Source organism: Nannobrachium achirus (genome assembly GCF_963921795.1).
Source record: "Nannobrachium achirus genome assembly, chromosome: 10".
Taxonomy (NCBI): domain Eukaryota; kingdom Metazoa; phylum Chordata; class Actinopteri; order Myctophiformes; family Myctophidae; genus Nannobrachium; species Nannobrachium achirus.
The window spans coordinates 25,778,526-25,793,629 of NC_137819.1; the positions used below are offsets into that span (position 1 = coordinate 25,778,526).

At 43.4% G+C, this 15,104-nt stretch overlaps 1 protein-coding gene across 1 annotated transcript in view; it reads right to left on the bottom strand.

Annotated features, from left to right (window-relative positions):
• csmd3b (CUB and Sushi multiple domains 3b) overlaps positions 1-15,104 on the bottom strand; it is a gene marked incomplete at both ends in the record, with an annotated part of 797,030 nt that overhangs the window by 353,849 nt on the left and 428,077 nt on the right.

Here is a 15,104-nt window from a genome sequence, read left to right on the forward strand (position 1 = left end):
CCAGCTGCAATACCAAAAACGGCCTCTGTTTGCTCAGTGGCGCATCTAGTGGGGTTTTTCCAAAGAAAAAAAAATTTTTTTGAAAAAAAATTTTTTTTTGAAAAAAAAAAAATATATATTTTTATTTTTTTTAAACAGAAACGTGTGTGACGTCACACGCGTCAATTCTCAGAACAGCACTGTTCTGAGAGCTTCTCATCTCTGTCTTCCCAAAACCAGAGAAAGACACACTTGTCAGAAATAGGACTTTGTGAGGATAGAAGGTGCCAGTGGGACACCAAAAAAAGGTTTTAAAATAGAAAAAGTGAAAATTCATGGTGTAGGTCCTTTAAAGTAATGCATGTGAGTACCTTTTCCACCACTGATAACACTGATAGGCAGGTTTTCCAAACTGTCCACAGCAGCCTCCTCTAACACACAGAGCGAGACTGAAACGGTGCCATCTCATACATCTCATAATGAGAATTACATAAGGCTGAGATGGGGTGAAGCGCTCCTTTCGGTGGATTTACTGACTCACTTTCCTTGCACGTTCTTCACCGGGAGTTGGCAAAGGAAGGACCTTTCTGGTTAGCGAGGTGCGAGGCGCTGAGCGGCGCGGCTCTCGTGTAGCACAGAACAAAGCCAACAGGGTGTTACGATAGGTGATACAGCTGTAAACAGAGTTCCCACACATTTTTACCAATTAATTTCCAAAACTTTTCCAAAACCCTTCCAGAATATTTAACCCAAATTCCAGGACTATATAACAATAATTCAGCTCAATAACGAGTCGGTTACACCTATGTGCAATGCACAAAGGCAGGTAGTGTATGCCAGTGGTTCTCAACCTTTTCAGGCCATGACCCCGAAATAATCATATTTTAACTGGGGACCCGGCACCCTGACAAGCACTAAGAGTTGAGGCATTTTGCATAACACGGTTCTATCTGCTATTTTCACAATTTCTGCCTCTAATATTTGACAATTTGGCCCATGTTTAATTTGTCATTTCAGAGGTATTAACAAAATCAATAACCAAAGACAATGCATAGCTATTTTCTTTCCAGGACCTTCCAGGACCCTTGATAAATTCCAAAACCTTTCCAGAACTAGATTTTCTTTTTTCTAATTTCAAAATATTTCCAGGAATTTCATGACCGTGGGAACCCTGTGTAAACGTATCGCCCCCTACAAAAGATGCTCTAATACTGAAGTCAGGTCTCAAGGAGTAGGATGATTCAACAGACGGTGAAGACGGCGTGAGCGTGCCGTGTGTGTGTGTGTGTGTGTGTGTGTGTGTGTGTGTGTGTGTGTGTGTGTGTGTGTGTGTGTGTGTGTGTGTGTGTGTGTGTGTGTCTGTGTGTACAGGCGCAGACTATTTGTTTTTATATTTGGCAGCCTATGACATTCACAGGTTGGTTGTTAGAGGGTTTCAGCAACTTGGGATGCCCAAAAAAAGAGGCAAAAAGGCTGGCAAAGTATTGTGCCATCTTCGCTATAATTGGCAGCCGCCACACACAGTATGGCGGAGAGACGCTGCTACTTAGACCCGTAGAGTACCAAGTGACATGCTATTGTATCATGTATCAAGACATATATATCAAGACATATGCCATGATTTTGAAAATGTAACTTTACTGCACCTATATATCATTGTTGTCGGGTGGAAACCACGTATGTCCAAAACTATTCGTTTTGTATTCATCATTTAAAAAAATGATTTAAGCGAGTGAAAACAGCCGATCTACAAGCGCTTGTAGATCAGCTATTTTCACTATTTTATGCGAAGCTTTTATACGACTAAGTAGGGCTTTAAATTGACCAAAAAAACACACACACTTGAAATTCTGAGATACAAGGTTTCTGCCGGACAGGGACGATATATTTGTGTCCTTGTATACATCTCCTTTGTGTGGACATAAATAAATGGTTAAGAAAGCACATAAGGAGGAGCGCACGCCTAAGTGAGTGAGGTGCTGCTGACCACGCAGATAACACTGAATGAGAAGAAAGAGGCCGCACAACTCTTCAGCCACGATGCAAATAATTAATTTAACCATAAATAAATGGTTAAAATGTGTGTGTGTGTGTGTGTGTGTGTGTGTGTGTGTGTGTGTGTGTGTGTGTGTGTGTGTGTGTGTGTGTGTGTGTGTGTGTGTGTGTGTGTGTGTGTGTGGAGGAGCCAGGGAGAGAGAACAAATGTTGCAACAGTAAAGGGGTCATTAGAAACTAAGTTATCGCGCTCCTTTAAGCTTAGTTTACTCTGCTACACTGTTCATCCGTGTGTGTGTGTGTGTGTGTGTGTGTGTGTGTGTGTGTGTGTGTGTGTGTGTGTGTGTGTGTGTGTGTGTGCGTGTGTCTGTATTTAAGTCCATCAGGAACGCACAGAGAACACAGCGTGCCCTGGCTGGCTACAAGCAGACAGATTGAATTACACCTGCAGGATTTCATCCTCCACCCGGGAGCTGCCCACTAGCACCACCAGTCTGACGCTGTGGACCCCTCCAGCAGATGGGGTGGGCGGGGGGGCTACAAGAATAATTGTTGAGGGAGCGGGGAGAGTATTTAGTTCTTTCTTTCTTCATTTCTTTCCTTCATTCCTTCAGCCCACATTTTCCCAGGCCGGTCCGGGGAGATTTTTTTTTTTTAGAACTCGCAACCTTTCAATCACTTGCAATTGTTTCTCAAACTTTCAAAGCATTGCGTTTGCTGAGACTGCATGAAAATGCTGCAAATGTGAAAGGAAAATGTTCTGCATTTACGTGTTGTAGAGCCCTTTTTCTAGTCTTTTCCGACGACTCAAATGAGGAAAAACAACAGCACATTTTCATAACCACTTAGGGGTTTTCAACCTTTTTCATATCAAGGTCCATTACTTATTGGGCATTTGAGCCACGGACCACCATTTGATGAGATTTAGCCTTTCAGACCCAAAACTTAGAATATTGTGTTATCGTCGGATAAGAGATTTTATCCACAATTCCATGCTATATTGATGTTGGTACCATAGGAGAGATAACCGGCAAACGTTGACCAAAATAACACTTCTTAACTCTTGAGAGCGTAAAATCAAACCTTTACACTCTCAAATGTTAAAGTTCATAGTTTATATTTTATATGTACCTGTTCTGATTAAATAGATAAATAGAGTTGGCGATGATACGACCTTAACGTGAAGTGCATGTGCATGCACATGCATGTGCACGCACACACGTGCACACTACAGACGTGGGCACAGACACGATGATAACGGCCGGTGCTATATATAGACAGAAATACAGGTGCCCTTTAATATGTAACACCAATATAATCCATTAGGGGACCAAAAAGTGGAGCAACATTGCAGGGAACACAAGAACGCTGAGCAGACATATTAAGATGTGTGTGTGTGTGTGTGTGTGTGTTTGTGTGTTTGTGTGTTTGTGTTTGTGTGTGTGTGTGTGTGTGTGTGTGTGTGTGTGTGTGTGTGTGTGTACCTGTGTGTTTGCGTGCACACATCTGTTTGATGGTGACCTTGTGCCCTAGATCAGCGGGGTACTTTGATATCTGCTATTACTCACACGTGCACGCGCGCGCAGCGCGCACACACACACACACACACACACACACACACACACACACACACACACACACACACACACACACACACACACACACACACACACACACACACACACACACACACACACACACACACACACACACACACACACACACACACACACACACACACACACACACACCTGTCTGGCCCGCAGACACACACACACACACCCTGTTTCACTTAAGCACATCAATACAAACACGATCACACTGTCTCCACGCTCGCGTGTGTGCACGGTGCGCGCGCGCGTGTGCGTGCGTGCGTGCGTGCGTGCGTGTGTGTGTGCGCGTGCGCGCGGTGAGTGCGTGTGTGTGTGTGATAAGTTGGCAAAACAACATGAATCACAGTTTCAATGTTCTCGCAGCTGGCACCGCTCCAACACAATTACTACGGGAGACAGAAGGGCTGGATTTGGGGTAAGAGAGAGCGGGATTTGCCAAATTTGGGCACATTAACAAAAAAGGGAACTTGACTTAATGAAGAATAACATTAAATATACCTAATTTGGCCCGGGTGTTCTAATTAAACGCAATTCAAATGCATATGTATGTACACAGCAAATGGCGGGGTGTTAATTTAACATCCATTTAAAAATGGACCCGTAAGGCACTCTGAGACTTAAATTGCACTGCAGGGTTACAGGCAGAGAGAGAGAGAGAGAGAGAGAGAGAGAGAGAGAGAGAGAGAGAGAGAGAGAGAGAGAGAGAGAGACAGAGACAGAGAGAGAGAGAGAGAGAGAGAGAGAGAGAGAGAGAGAGATCCTGTATCCCTGTTGTTGTTCTTTTTTACACTCATCTTATAAATAATGCATTTGGAGTCCTCAAATAGCAATTCCAACCTTTGCAAATCACATTCATAATAACTATTGAAATCCACAACATACTCCAATTGATTGCAACACAGGCCAGGATGACTCCTCCTATTATCCAGGTGGAGGAATTGGACAGTAAATGAGATGGAAAAGGGCCGGGGGGTGAAATATCACGAGGCTCTGCAGGGTAATACTCACTGACATCTAAATGAGCTCCCAGAAAACAACCCGTAAACACCTGAAACATGATCAGACGCCTTTCATCTACATAGAAACAGAGTAGGCTACATGTTCATGACTGCATTTGGTGAGGATGCAATATGAATAAGGTGTCTGGCTGGCCTCAACAGCTAGACATATCGTATGTAATTTAGTTCGGATGTAATTTAGTTACAAGCTAAGAGAGTCTCAGCCATTATTTGTTTATGTGTCAGAGTCCATTTATTCACCTAGAGTTGCATCAGCGGTTTCCATCAATAGGCTATTACATAATTTAATAAATACATTTTAATATCGTCGCTGTTCGGCAGAAACCAGCTAACTCAATTTCTTCTTTTTTTTTATAAATAATTGCTCTTGAACAAGTTTAACGTCTGTGTGTTGGTTAAAAAAAGATTGAACACATGAAAAGTTGTAAAAAGCGCTTGGGCAAAAACTCCTCACACTGTCTGCCGAACCAGCAAACTCCACCTGTTCTTTTCATAAATCAGTGCTATTGAACACCTTTACGTCCCTATGTTGGTTAAACAAATATTGAACCAATACCAAAGTAGTAAAAAGCGAAGGGGAAGAGAAATATAATGTGTATAATAATATTAAAAAACGCCCTTCAGTGGTTGAATTGTATAAAGCATGAACAAGGTAGAGACTAACAGGACACAGTTGGTTCTCAAAGTCATTCACATCAAGGGCATTCATTTGGCAGGAACCCCCATGAGAGATTTGTGATGGTAAAAATGTTTTAATTTATTCCCACATTTCCAAGAGGTTTGAAAAGTTTGGAAAGTTGCAGATTTGAAAGCTCACAACGCGTTGTGGGATGGAACATTTACGAATAGTCAAAATGTCAAATTGCGTTCAAGTGGGATTTTTAACTGTATTTACTCTGGTAGTGGATGAGTTAAAGTTGGATTACCATCCATACTCCAAATATAGCATGTTGAATCGCTGTACTGCAAGTGAAACCACATCCATGATGTTTGATAATCCATGCATTGCAAAAACAAACTTTAGTTTTCCCAGCTAATCTCTAACTTTCACCGATATTATTCTTGTGAAGCTTTTTTGTCATTAAAAGCTGAAGTAATGACAAAGATTGCTATTACCATGTGCCCAAGGGAGACGTAAAGTGCCTGCACCCTAATCGACAAGCCCTCAAGCAGCTGCTGTGTTCATTTGTGTGTCTTCACAAACTGCGCTCATGACTTAATAGGATCCCTGGCTAACAAGTCTAATATGCCTTAATACAATTGAATTGCCAATATTTGTTGTTTATTCCATATCGAGGGTGTAATTTTAGTTTATAGAGGGCAATTCACCATTTGTCAAGTCCCGCCCGTTGTGTCGCCGCTCTTCGCACCCATCGGTTACTGTGTCTTAGTGGGACAAAAGTCCTTTCTCTCAACACAACACTGTGAGCTATTAAAATCTGAGTATAGACCCCTGGAGGATCAACAAAGTACTAGGGTTTACAACAAAGTATATACAACACACACACACACAAACACTCCCCATGATGTGAAGCTGAAGCTGAATTCCCCCCGTGGGGACTAAAGGTCTCTCAACTATCAAACCCAGCCTATGCCCTTGAGCCCGGATGTTACATAAACATTGTATATAATTCCTGTACCTGATGCTAGTCACACATGTCCTCCAAAACATACACAGCAACATCCTGAGTGTTAGCTTAACTTTGACAGAGCTATAATGGAGCCATGCAGGATTTTACTGCCCCATCAGAGCCACACTTTTAACCACTCAAAATCCTGCATGGCTCAATACTTAGTCGTACAACAAATAGTGAAAATACCCTAACAGTATCTACAAGCTCACAATGCACTGTGATGCTTGTACATTTTTTGAAAATGTGTGCAGTTATTTTTAAATATTTGACTTAAATGTATAAAGCAGGGGTCTTCAAAGTTTTCAGGCCAAGGACCCCTTAGTTGAGAGAGAGAGATGAAGCAGGGACCCCCACAACCTTATCATAGATTCCATATAGTTTCATTGTTTGACAGCACAATCATCAGTGTATTTTGGATTCTTGTCAATTTATGTTTTCAGATATTTAACCACTTGAACCGTCAATATTTAATAAACTTGACTTTTCACTTACTTAGTCTGTTCTTTTTCCCCTCTACACCAAAGCTCTTTGCTGAAAATAGCCAATCTACAAGCTTGTAGATCTGCTATTTTTGGCTAAAGTTCTCAGACAATGGACACTAGGGTTCAAGGGGTTATAATAAAAAAGGAGAAAAAAATCACTCAAAGATTTGGAGGACCCCCTGTAGTAACTCTGAGGACCACCTAGGGGTCCCGGACCCCCTGTTGAAGACCCCTGGTATAAAGGAAGTCAAATGGGCTCTCACATTGGCTGGTCACATGATGTCAAGATCCACTTTGTTTTTAGTTTTGTTTTGTTTTATCACGCCAATACAGCACTACAGTACAACTATTAATGCTTACCTAACGGGCCGTTTCTGCACTCTACGAACAGTAAAAGGATAAGGACTGATGACTTAGGCGTGCTAACCGACATGGAGTGAGACTAATAGCCATGATTGTCCTTTGATGCATGCAGATGGCCAGCATGTATCTAGGAACGTTAATTTTCCTCTGATGTGCAGGGCAGTCAAAGACTGGGACATTTGCATTTTGCTCAAAGATAAGCATTAGAATCCAACGCTGGGAGCATATTGGCATCATCTGATTAAAGCCAGTGAGATGAGCTCTCGCTGGCTCGGCCCGTTTTCTCTCGTGTCTGTTGTTCTCGCTCTTCTCATTCAGTCCCATGCCTTCATCTCCTCTTCATCTCACCTCCTCCTCCCCCCTCCGCCCACCCCTGCATCTCCTCTCCCCTGTCCTCTCTCCCCCGTATCTCTCTCTCCACATTGTATTCGTCTGTACAGCGCTTGTTTAATTCACTTCCTCCCATGGCATCATTATCCAGAGTGCATCATTAAGGTCTGACCGTGGGCATATTCGTTCCGTTACCCATAATGTGACACGCACAATGTCAATGAAAACATAAATCTCTGCTGATGGCCTGCGTGTGGCATTAGGATATCCTACAAACCATTAAAACACAAGACGGGGGTCTGATAACGCTGTGGCTCCCCCTCTGACGTTAAGGGCCTGTTCAGACCGACGGCCCGATATCCGGCCTAAATCTACTTTAGAGTCCGATTGGTTTCATGCATGCAAGTTTAAAGGAATGTGATTCAAATCTGATATGCAAAAATCAGATTCTGTGTGGCTTTTTGCTGTTCAGAATGCATATAATGAATGTGACTCCAATCTGGATAGGCCACAAATCTGATTTGGCCTGGATTTGTGAAATGTGTGAAAAATATTCACTTTGCATACTTGTTCTACTTGGCAGCTTGAGCGTGAGTTTAACACAAAGACCATCATCTAGATGCCTGGGCTCCTAGGACTAAAGAAGCGCTGTCGTTTAGTGCAACGGCATAAGATGGAGTAATATCATTATAAAGATTTGGATTGTATTCTTTATATTTCTTTTTTACAAACGGCAGAACCCAAATGTTAAGAGAAGTCTGTTTTTTGACGGGATAGTTATTATTTTGATTTCCCAGAACAGCTGGAAACAATCCCATGGTGGCAATGTTCTCCTCTCCCTCAACATCAAACCGCTCCCACATCTTTGAGAAAGACACTCGGGTGGACCATTCTGTTTATAGCATGCAGCTACCAGGTGGGATAACTGCTTACATGGGAACAGGAGTGATGCTAAAAACACCATATGTTTAGCAAAAAAACATAGTCGCCGTTGTCGTTATCATTATCATCATCATCATCATGATGTCTCAAGCTTTATTATCCTTTTGACAGATAATGTAAAAATATAGTGCATAGTTACAGTATACATACAGTATAATGCATTTTGTCAATCAATCACAATAACATTCCTGTAGCCCAAAAGCCACTTCTGCTCTGATCTGATGTTTTTTTTTTTTTTTTATAATTTTTATCCCACAATTTTTAACCCATTTTTTCACCCAGTGCTAATTGCCTATGTAATCCTGGGCTCTGCACTCCCTCTGCCGCGCCTGGGGAGACAACGGACTGACCTCATGCTTCCTTCTATGCATGAGGAGTCCAAGTTGATTCTTTTCACCTGACAGTGGAGATTTCCCTGGTTTGGACGTAGCGCGTGGAAGGAACACGTTATTCCAACCAGTTCCTTTCCCCTTCATCAGGCGCCCCGGCTGGCCAGGGGGAGGCTTTATTGAGACCAGGATTACGTGCATGTTTTTGTGAGGGTATCAACCCTAGGAGACACGGGCAGAACATGCAAACTCCACACAGAAAGGCCCTATCGCCAACCCCACCTAGGGTGTGGGCGCTGATGACGCGGAGGGAGGAACACGCCGCCAGCGCCCACAGCATCCCCCGGCGGGAATTGACCTTCTAGCTGTGAGGCGAAGCGCTAACCACTGCGCCACCGTGCCCCCTGATCTGATGTTTTAACGTCATCAGAATATCCAACTACCACAAACATTTGGCCCACCTTGACCTGCCCACTACCGATGTGGAAATGTTTTTTTTTTCTTTTCTTTTTTTTCATTCCTCGTGCTCATCACGTTTCATTTCAGCATTGCATTTCAGCATCAGTTCATTCATTAAGAGGGTAAACAGACTCTAATGCGTAATTGCGCATGTAGCCTCTCTCACACAGCTGATACAGTCCAAGGTTGTTTTCACAAAGTGCCTATCAAGTCAAGAATGTATTAAAGTAACATAAAATCATAATCTACTGGCATCAATGAATAGGGCTGTCCAAAATAGCTGGGCCCCTGAAAAGGTCCAGTGGCCCCTCCTCAAATCTACTTCACATAATGCATGTGTAACTCTTTCTAATACACTAGTAAGACGCCTCAGGGTGAGGTCGCGCCAATTCTTGGCTATCTGGCCAGTGATGTAGATCGGACCAGTTACCCAATCTCAACAGTGCCTGAACATGCCCATATATGGGCATTACCAAATACGGGCATTCCCAGATATGCCCTTAATATTGATGACATCGGGACAGGGATCTCCATATGTGCATAGAACGGAGAAGGACGTAATCAATTTCTCATGGTATACTGCGACCTTCGGTCGCAATAAACACACATTTAAACTGCGAGCGAGACTTATAGTACAGAGATAGCGATTACCAGGGACGTGCTGGCCATTGGGAAAAGCGGGACAACTCCCGAACGCCGGTTCATTCCCGGCCGGTCCAGGCCGGCCATTAGGAAATGTCGGCCTTCAAAGTAAATCGTCACTGTCGGGCAGAAACCTCGTATCTCCAAGTTTCAAATGTATACATTTTTTTCGCAAAGCAAAGCCCTGCTTCATCATACAAGGCTGTCGCACAAAGGTAGCGAAAACAGCAGATCTACAAGCATGTAGATCGGCTGTTTTCACTAGTTTAAATCATTTTTAAAATGGTTTTGGACATACAAGGTTTCCACCCGACAATGACGAAATATAACTCATGTAATTGGTCCACTGGCTTGTCACTTGTCATGATCTGAAATGGCAAATCTTTGAGTAGCAGCAGCGCTATAGAGAGAGATCTCTCTCTATAGCGCGCAATGAGGGCCTCTCCAACTCTTTTTCCCGGGCTGAATCAGGGGCCCAGCATGTCCCTGGCGATTACACACAGCAGACATACAGACAGAGAGACACAATAACTCTCTGGCACATAAGAAAATGGTCAACAATGATCTGCTCCACCTACACTACACATTTCATAACTTGTGGCTCCATCTTTGCCTCTTATACAACCAACCATCTTGCTTGCCTTTTTGTATACAAAGTCCTTTATAACGTCTTTAAAGTCCATTTGTTTAGCCAGTTCACACTCAAGCATTGCCAGGTTATCGAGCCCCTCCTTTGTGGAGTGCAGTACCATTAGCTGTAACTCTGAGCTGAATGAAAAAAGTTGGTCATTAAAGTTTTATTTGCAACTAAAGCCCTTGCCAGCTACCTCTTTTTCTTCTCCTTTCTTTTCTGGCATTCCGATTTATGCACAGGGCATCGCATTGTTAGTAAATTCACTTCAACGTTAGTTGTTTAGAATGCGGGGTGCCGTGGTGTTACGCCAGATTTGGTCACCCATCAGATTATGTGACATACCCCCCTAACTGGCCTCTTTGCCGTGCACTTTTGACAAATGACTCATGCCATGTTGAGGAGCGTGGGTTTTCGCTACGGAACGAACAAACTAACAAACGAGCCTACATTGTACAAAGCACCAATAAATAAAACATTTTCTTTTTGTTGTCGAGTATGAGAGACAAAGCAGTGGGCCAATCCTTCTCCTCTCTCTGTGGGCAGGTCAGTTGAGGACAGCCTCCCCCAGCCCACAGATAGATCGGCCCACCAGGAATTCTGCCTCGGCTCTCTCTCTGGTCAGTGACAAACCCACAAGAAAGTCATAACTAATGAAAGTATTGATTTTTGTAAGTTAAAAGGAGAGAGAGAGAGAGAGAGAGAGAGAGAGAGATAGAGAGAGAGAGAGAGAGAGAGAGAGAGAGAGAGAGAGAGAGAGAGAGAGAGAGAGATAGAGAGAGAGAGAGAGAGTACGAGCGATATAAAGCTTTATTCAGTTTGAGAATACCCATCAACAAAAGGGGTGTGGGAGGATTCGACTCTGCATGATCGATTAAAAGCCTCCGCTCTTTTAGTTTTAAGCTTGGAGACACATCTATGTTGCCTTGGCTTTCTCTTGCAAATCACAGCACCCATCCGAGCCCATTAGTGGCCATTACTATGCATGAATAATTTAGTGTGATTTTTGAGATTTTTTTCTTCTTCGTCTTCTTCGGCGCAGAAAATAGCAGCGATACCAACGACCCCGCGCCTGAGGAGTTCAGCTCCGAGCTCTGAAGAGACCGATTGCCTTGATATGAAACTAATCTGTAACTCGGTGACCTATAATAGAGGTTAGGTAATTCCCATGACACGCTGGTTCAAAAACATATGCAAAACTGTGTGTGTGTGTCCACTTGATTAATGTCTACAGCGGTGAGTGTGGATAATAGGGCTGAGCGCATGTAGGTGTAGCGTAGGTAGGTGTTGATCTGTGCTAGCGGCAGGCGTGGGGGTGAGGCTGGGAGGACAGGATGCGCTGGTGGACCTTCCGGGGGAGGAGGAGGGGGTGAGCCTCTGTAATGCTATGAAACATCATTGTTGAGAGTCACCCACGGCCATGACATAACCCTGCTCCTCTTCCAAGGGAGAGTGTTTTCTGCTGGTGTTTCAGTCCGAGTGTATCAAAGGGTGCGTTCGTAAATGCGCACCGGGTCTGGTTAGGGTTAGGGGTTATGGTTAGGTTTAGGCATAGTTTTACTGAGGTTAAGGTTAGGGTTAGGGTTAGGCATAGTTTTACTGAGGTTAGGGTTAGGATTAGGGTTGGGTTTAGGCACCCACTACACTGAGCACACACCCGGTGCGCATTTCCGAACGCACCCTTTGATACACTCGGACTGAAACACCAGCAGAAAACACCTTCCCCCTCTTCCAATGCCTTTCAAGATCAGTAGTTCTCACACTTTCAGGAAGAATTGCTATTTCTTTTAAATAGCCAACCCAAAAATCTAAAATGCCACAGTATGATTTATCTTGCAAACAATTGGACCGATAAGCACCAACTGTCTTGTGCATAGTGCCAGTACAGTAGGTTAACATAGTACCTCCATTATGATTTCTTTTTGAGCGGTCTGGCTTTGTGTGTATGTCCGTATGATCACGAGACTAACATCACACAAGACTAACGCCATAGAGTACGCAGAGACCGACATCATGACAGCTGATGTCACGGACTGAACAACTGCCCATACAAGGAGATATGCAGTGTGTCATGTTTGAATGCAAAGTGAGCACCACAGAGTCATGTCAGAGATATGTCATAGACAATGTCTTAGATGACTGATGTCACAGGCTGGCCACATCAAGTCCGAGATGATCAACATTAAGTGTTGTATTATACTGTTATTATGTCTTGTGTTATATAATTTCAGCACAGTCTGTGGAACATGTTACACCACCATTTCACTGCACATACTCGTACGAGTGAGTCACAAATAATCCTCTTTGAATCTTGAATCTCCAACTGACACTCCAAATGCCAAATGCTGCAGAGAGAGAACACCACAGAGAACACACACAGTCTGGGAGATTTGTTGTGTCCCGAGTATTCCAGACAACTTGATTCTTCCCCTGAACAGCCAATCTCCAGAGGTATATGGCTCGCCAGGCATTCTCTTTTTGTGAAGTTTTTATTTTATTTTATTTATTACGTAACGAGGGGATTGTGTGCCAGACAACTCTGGATATTTCTCTATTTCAACGATCAATCTCTCCTCGTCCATTGTACCTCGACAACAACAGGCTGGGGCTAGTCTGCAGCTTGGGAATCTATTCTATGGGAGCATTAGAGCTGCCATGCCCTCAGGTACCCGGATAAAAGAAGAATCGGCACTTTGCGCTTCACAATCTCTTGAGTTAAACTAACATTCCAGACTTGAAACTATTTGACTTTGCGCCGCCGATCCAATCTGTCTTCTGAGAGCCTTTATGACTTGTGACACTTGAGTAGTGGAGTGGCTCTGCTGCGTTGTACTGCATCTACCTCTATGATCTCAGAAACTAAAGTCATGGTGCGCTGTGGTATACTTAGCCATATGATGGTGTCCTGCACCAAAAAAACTGCCGATCTACAAACTCATAACATGTAGCATATTTTCGCCATGTGACAAAGTTGTACGGTAGAGTATAAATAAGCATGTTACGCTTGCGCTTCACAATGCTCCTTTAGACTATGACTAGCAGTGATGTGATTCTTATCATGGGGATAAAACATCCAATTGCAATAATGGAATTCAGTTGTTGCAAGTTGATTGGTTTTGGCGTAAAAAAAAATATTATATTATATTAATATTAATCATTTAGTCGTGTAGGCATTTAAAAGAAATTGACTGGTCATAACATAAATGACAACAGAACTTGACAGGGGGCAGTTTCTCTCTTTTCTTTTCAGTGGAATAACGCTCTTAATTTACGACGTCGCTAAAGAGATATCTCACTTTTGTATAGGATTCCTCATTAATCAGTGCGTTCATTTCCTCACTGACGTGGGTTCACTTTAGCAGGACATTGTTAGATGTCAGTGCTCACATCCTGATAATTAACTTTGATGGAGCACTTCCAGTGCCCTGGGACTTGTCTTGCACTGTATCCTCATAGGAGACTCTGAGCAGTCACCCGAACCCAGTGGTGGACACTAACGTTGTGTTACTTACTTGGTTGCTTGTTTTTAATTTAGATCATAGGTTATTTAGAAAGATGCTAGGTTCATTGTGCACCTACTGTAGTATCCTAGTTTACTGAGGCACAACACTATCTCTGCTTTTGATTAAACAGACTGGTGAAGAAAGCAGGCTCTGTCGTTGGGTCCTCTCTGCAGGGGGTGGAGGAAGTAACCAGGGTGCGCACAGCGGGAAGCTATAGATTCCATCTTGGAGAACTCCTCCCACCCCCTCCATCTAGAGATCACCAGTTACTGGAGTAAGAGAGGAAACGACCGCTTTACCTACCCAGGACGGAGATGTGAGAGATTAGGAAAATCTTTTGTACCGGCTGCCCTTAACACATACACAGCCATTTACAATATGCTTGTGCACCTATACTGCCAGGAATATTATTAATTTCCAAGTTATGAGTACAGAAACCCAGCAGGCATAAGTATGATTGCAGACTGTAGTACACGTACTATACCACTAGAGAGTGCCCAACGATTAGGTCTTCCAGGCTGGACCATGGGCTGGACCAGCCTGGACCATAATGGCCGCCTATGGGCGCCGCCATTAGGGGCCGGTCCGGGCGAACGGGAGCGATCCTGGACGCCGTGCACGTCGTGCGCACACCGTGTACAATCGTTTTTGCTCCTGGGTGACCACTCTGTCAGCCCAGCCACTTTTTTCCGAATGAAAATCTGTCTAAATATGGTAAAGTTTGATAAAGAAACGTTAGCTTTCCATGCTAAAAAAAGGCCTATGCTATGTTATGGGCAAACGATTTCCGGGTTACGTCATCGATGATGTCATTTCCATCGCAAAATCATTCTTTAGACTGAAATGAAGCTAGAAAGGTCAGTTTTTGCTCTAAAAATGTCAAAAAAATACCAAAAAAATCAGAAAATCATCAGCAAGGCAAAATGGCGATTTTTGGCGATTTGGCTGTGAAGCAGCTGTACAACGAGACACATAACGGACGCTTGAAAAGGTCTCCCTTCCTAACTTAGACTGACGGAACCATTGCTGTATTGACTTTGACCTCTAAGGAACTATTGCTGTATTGACTTTGACCTCTAAGGACCGTCCAGGAAGAGTGCTCATGTGCGTCTTGCGGTAACACGCTTCCTAGTTTCTTCTTTTTTCGCACTGATTTTTGACATTGCACTATTAGGTTGTGTTG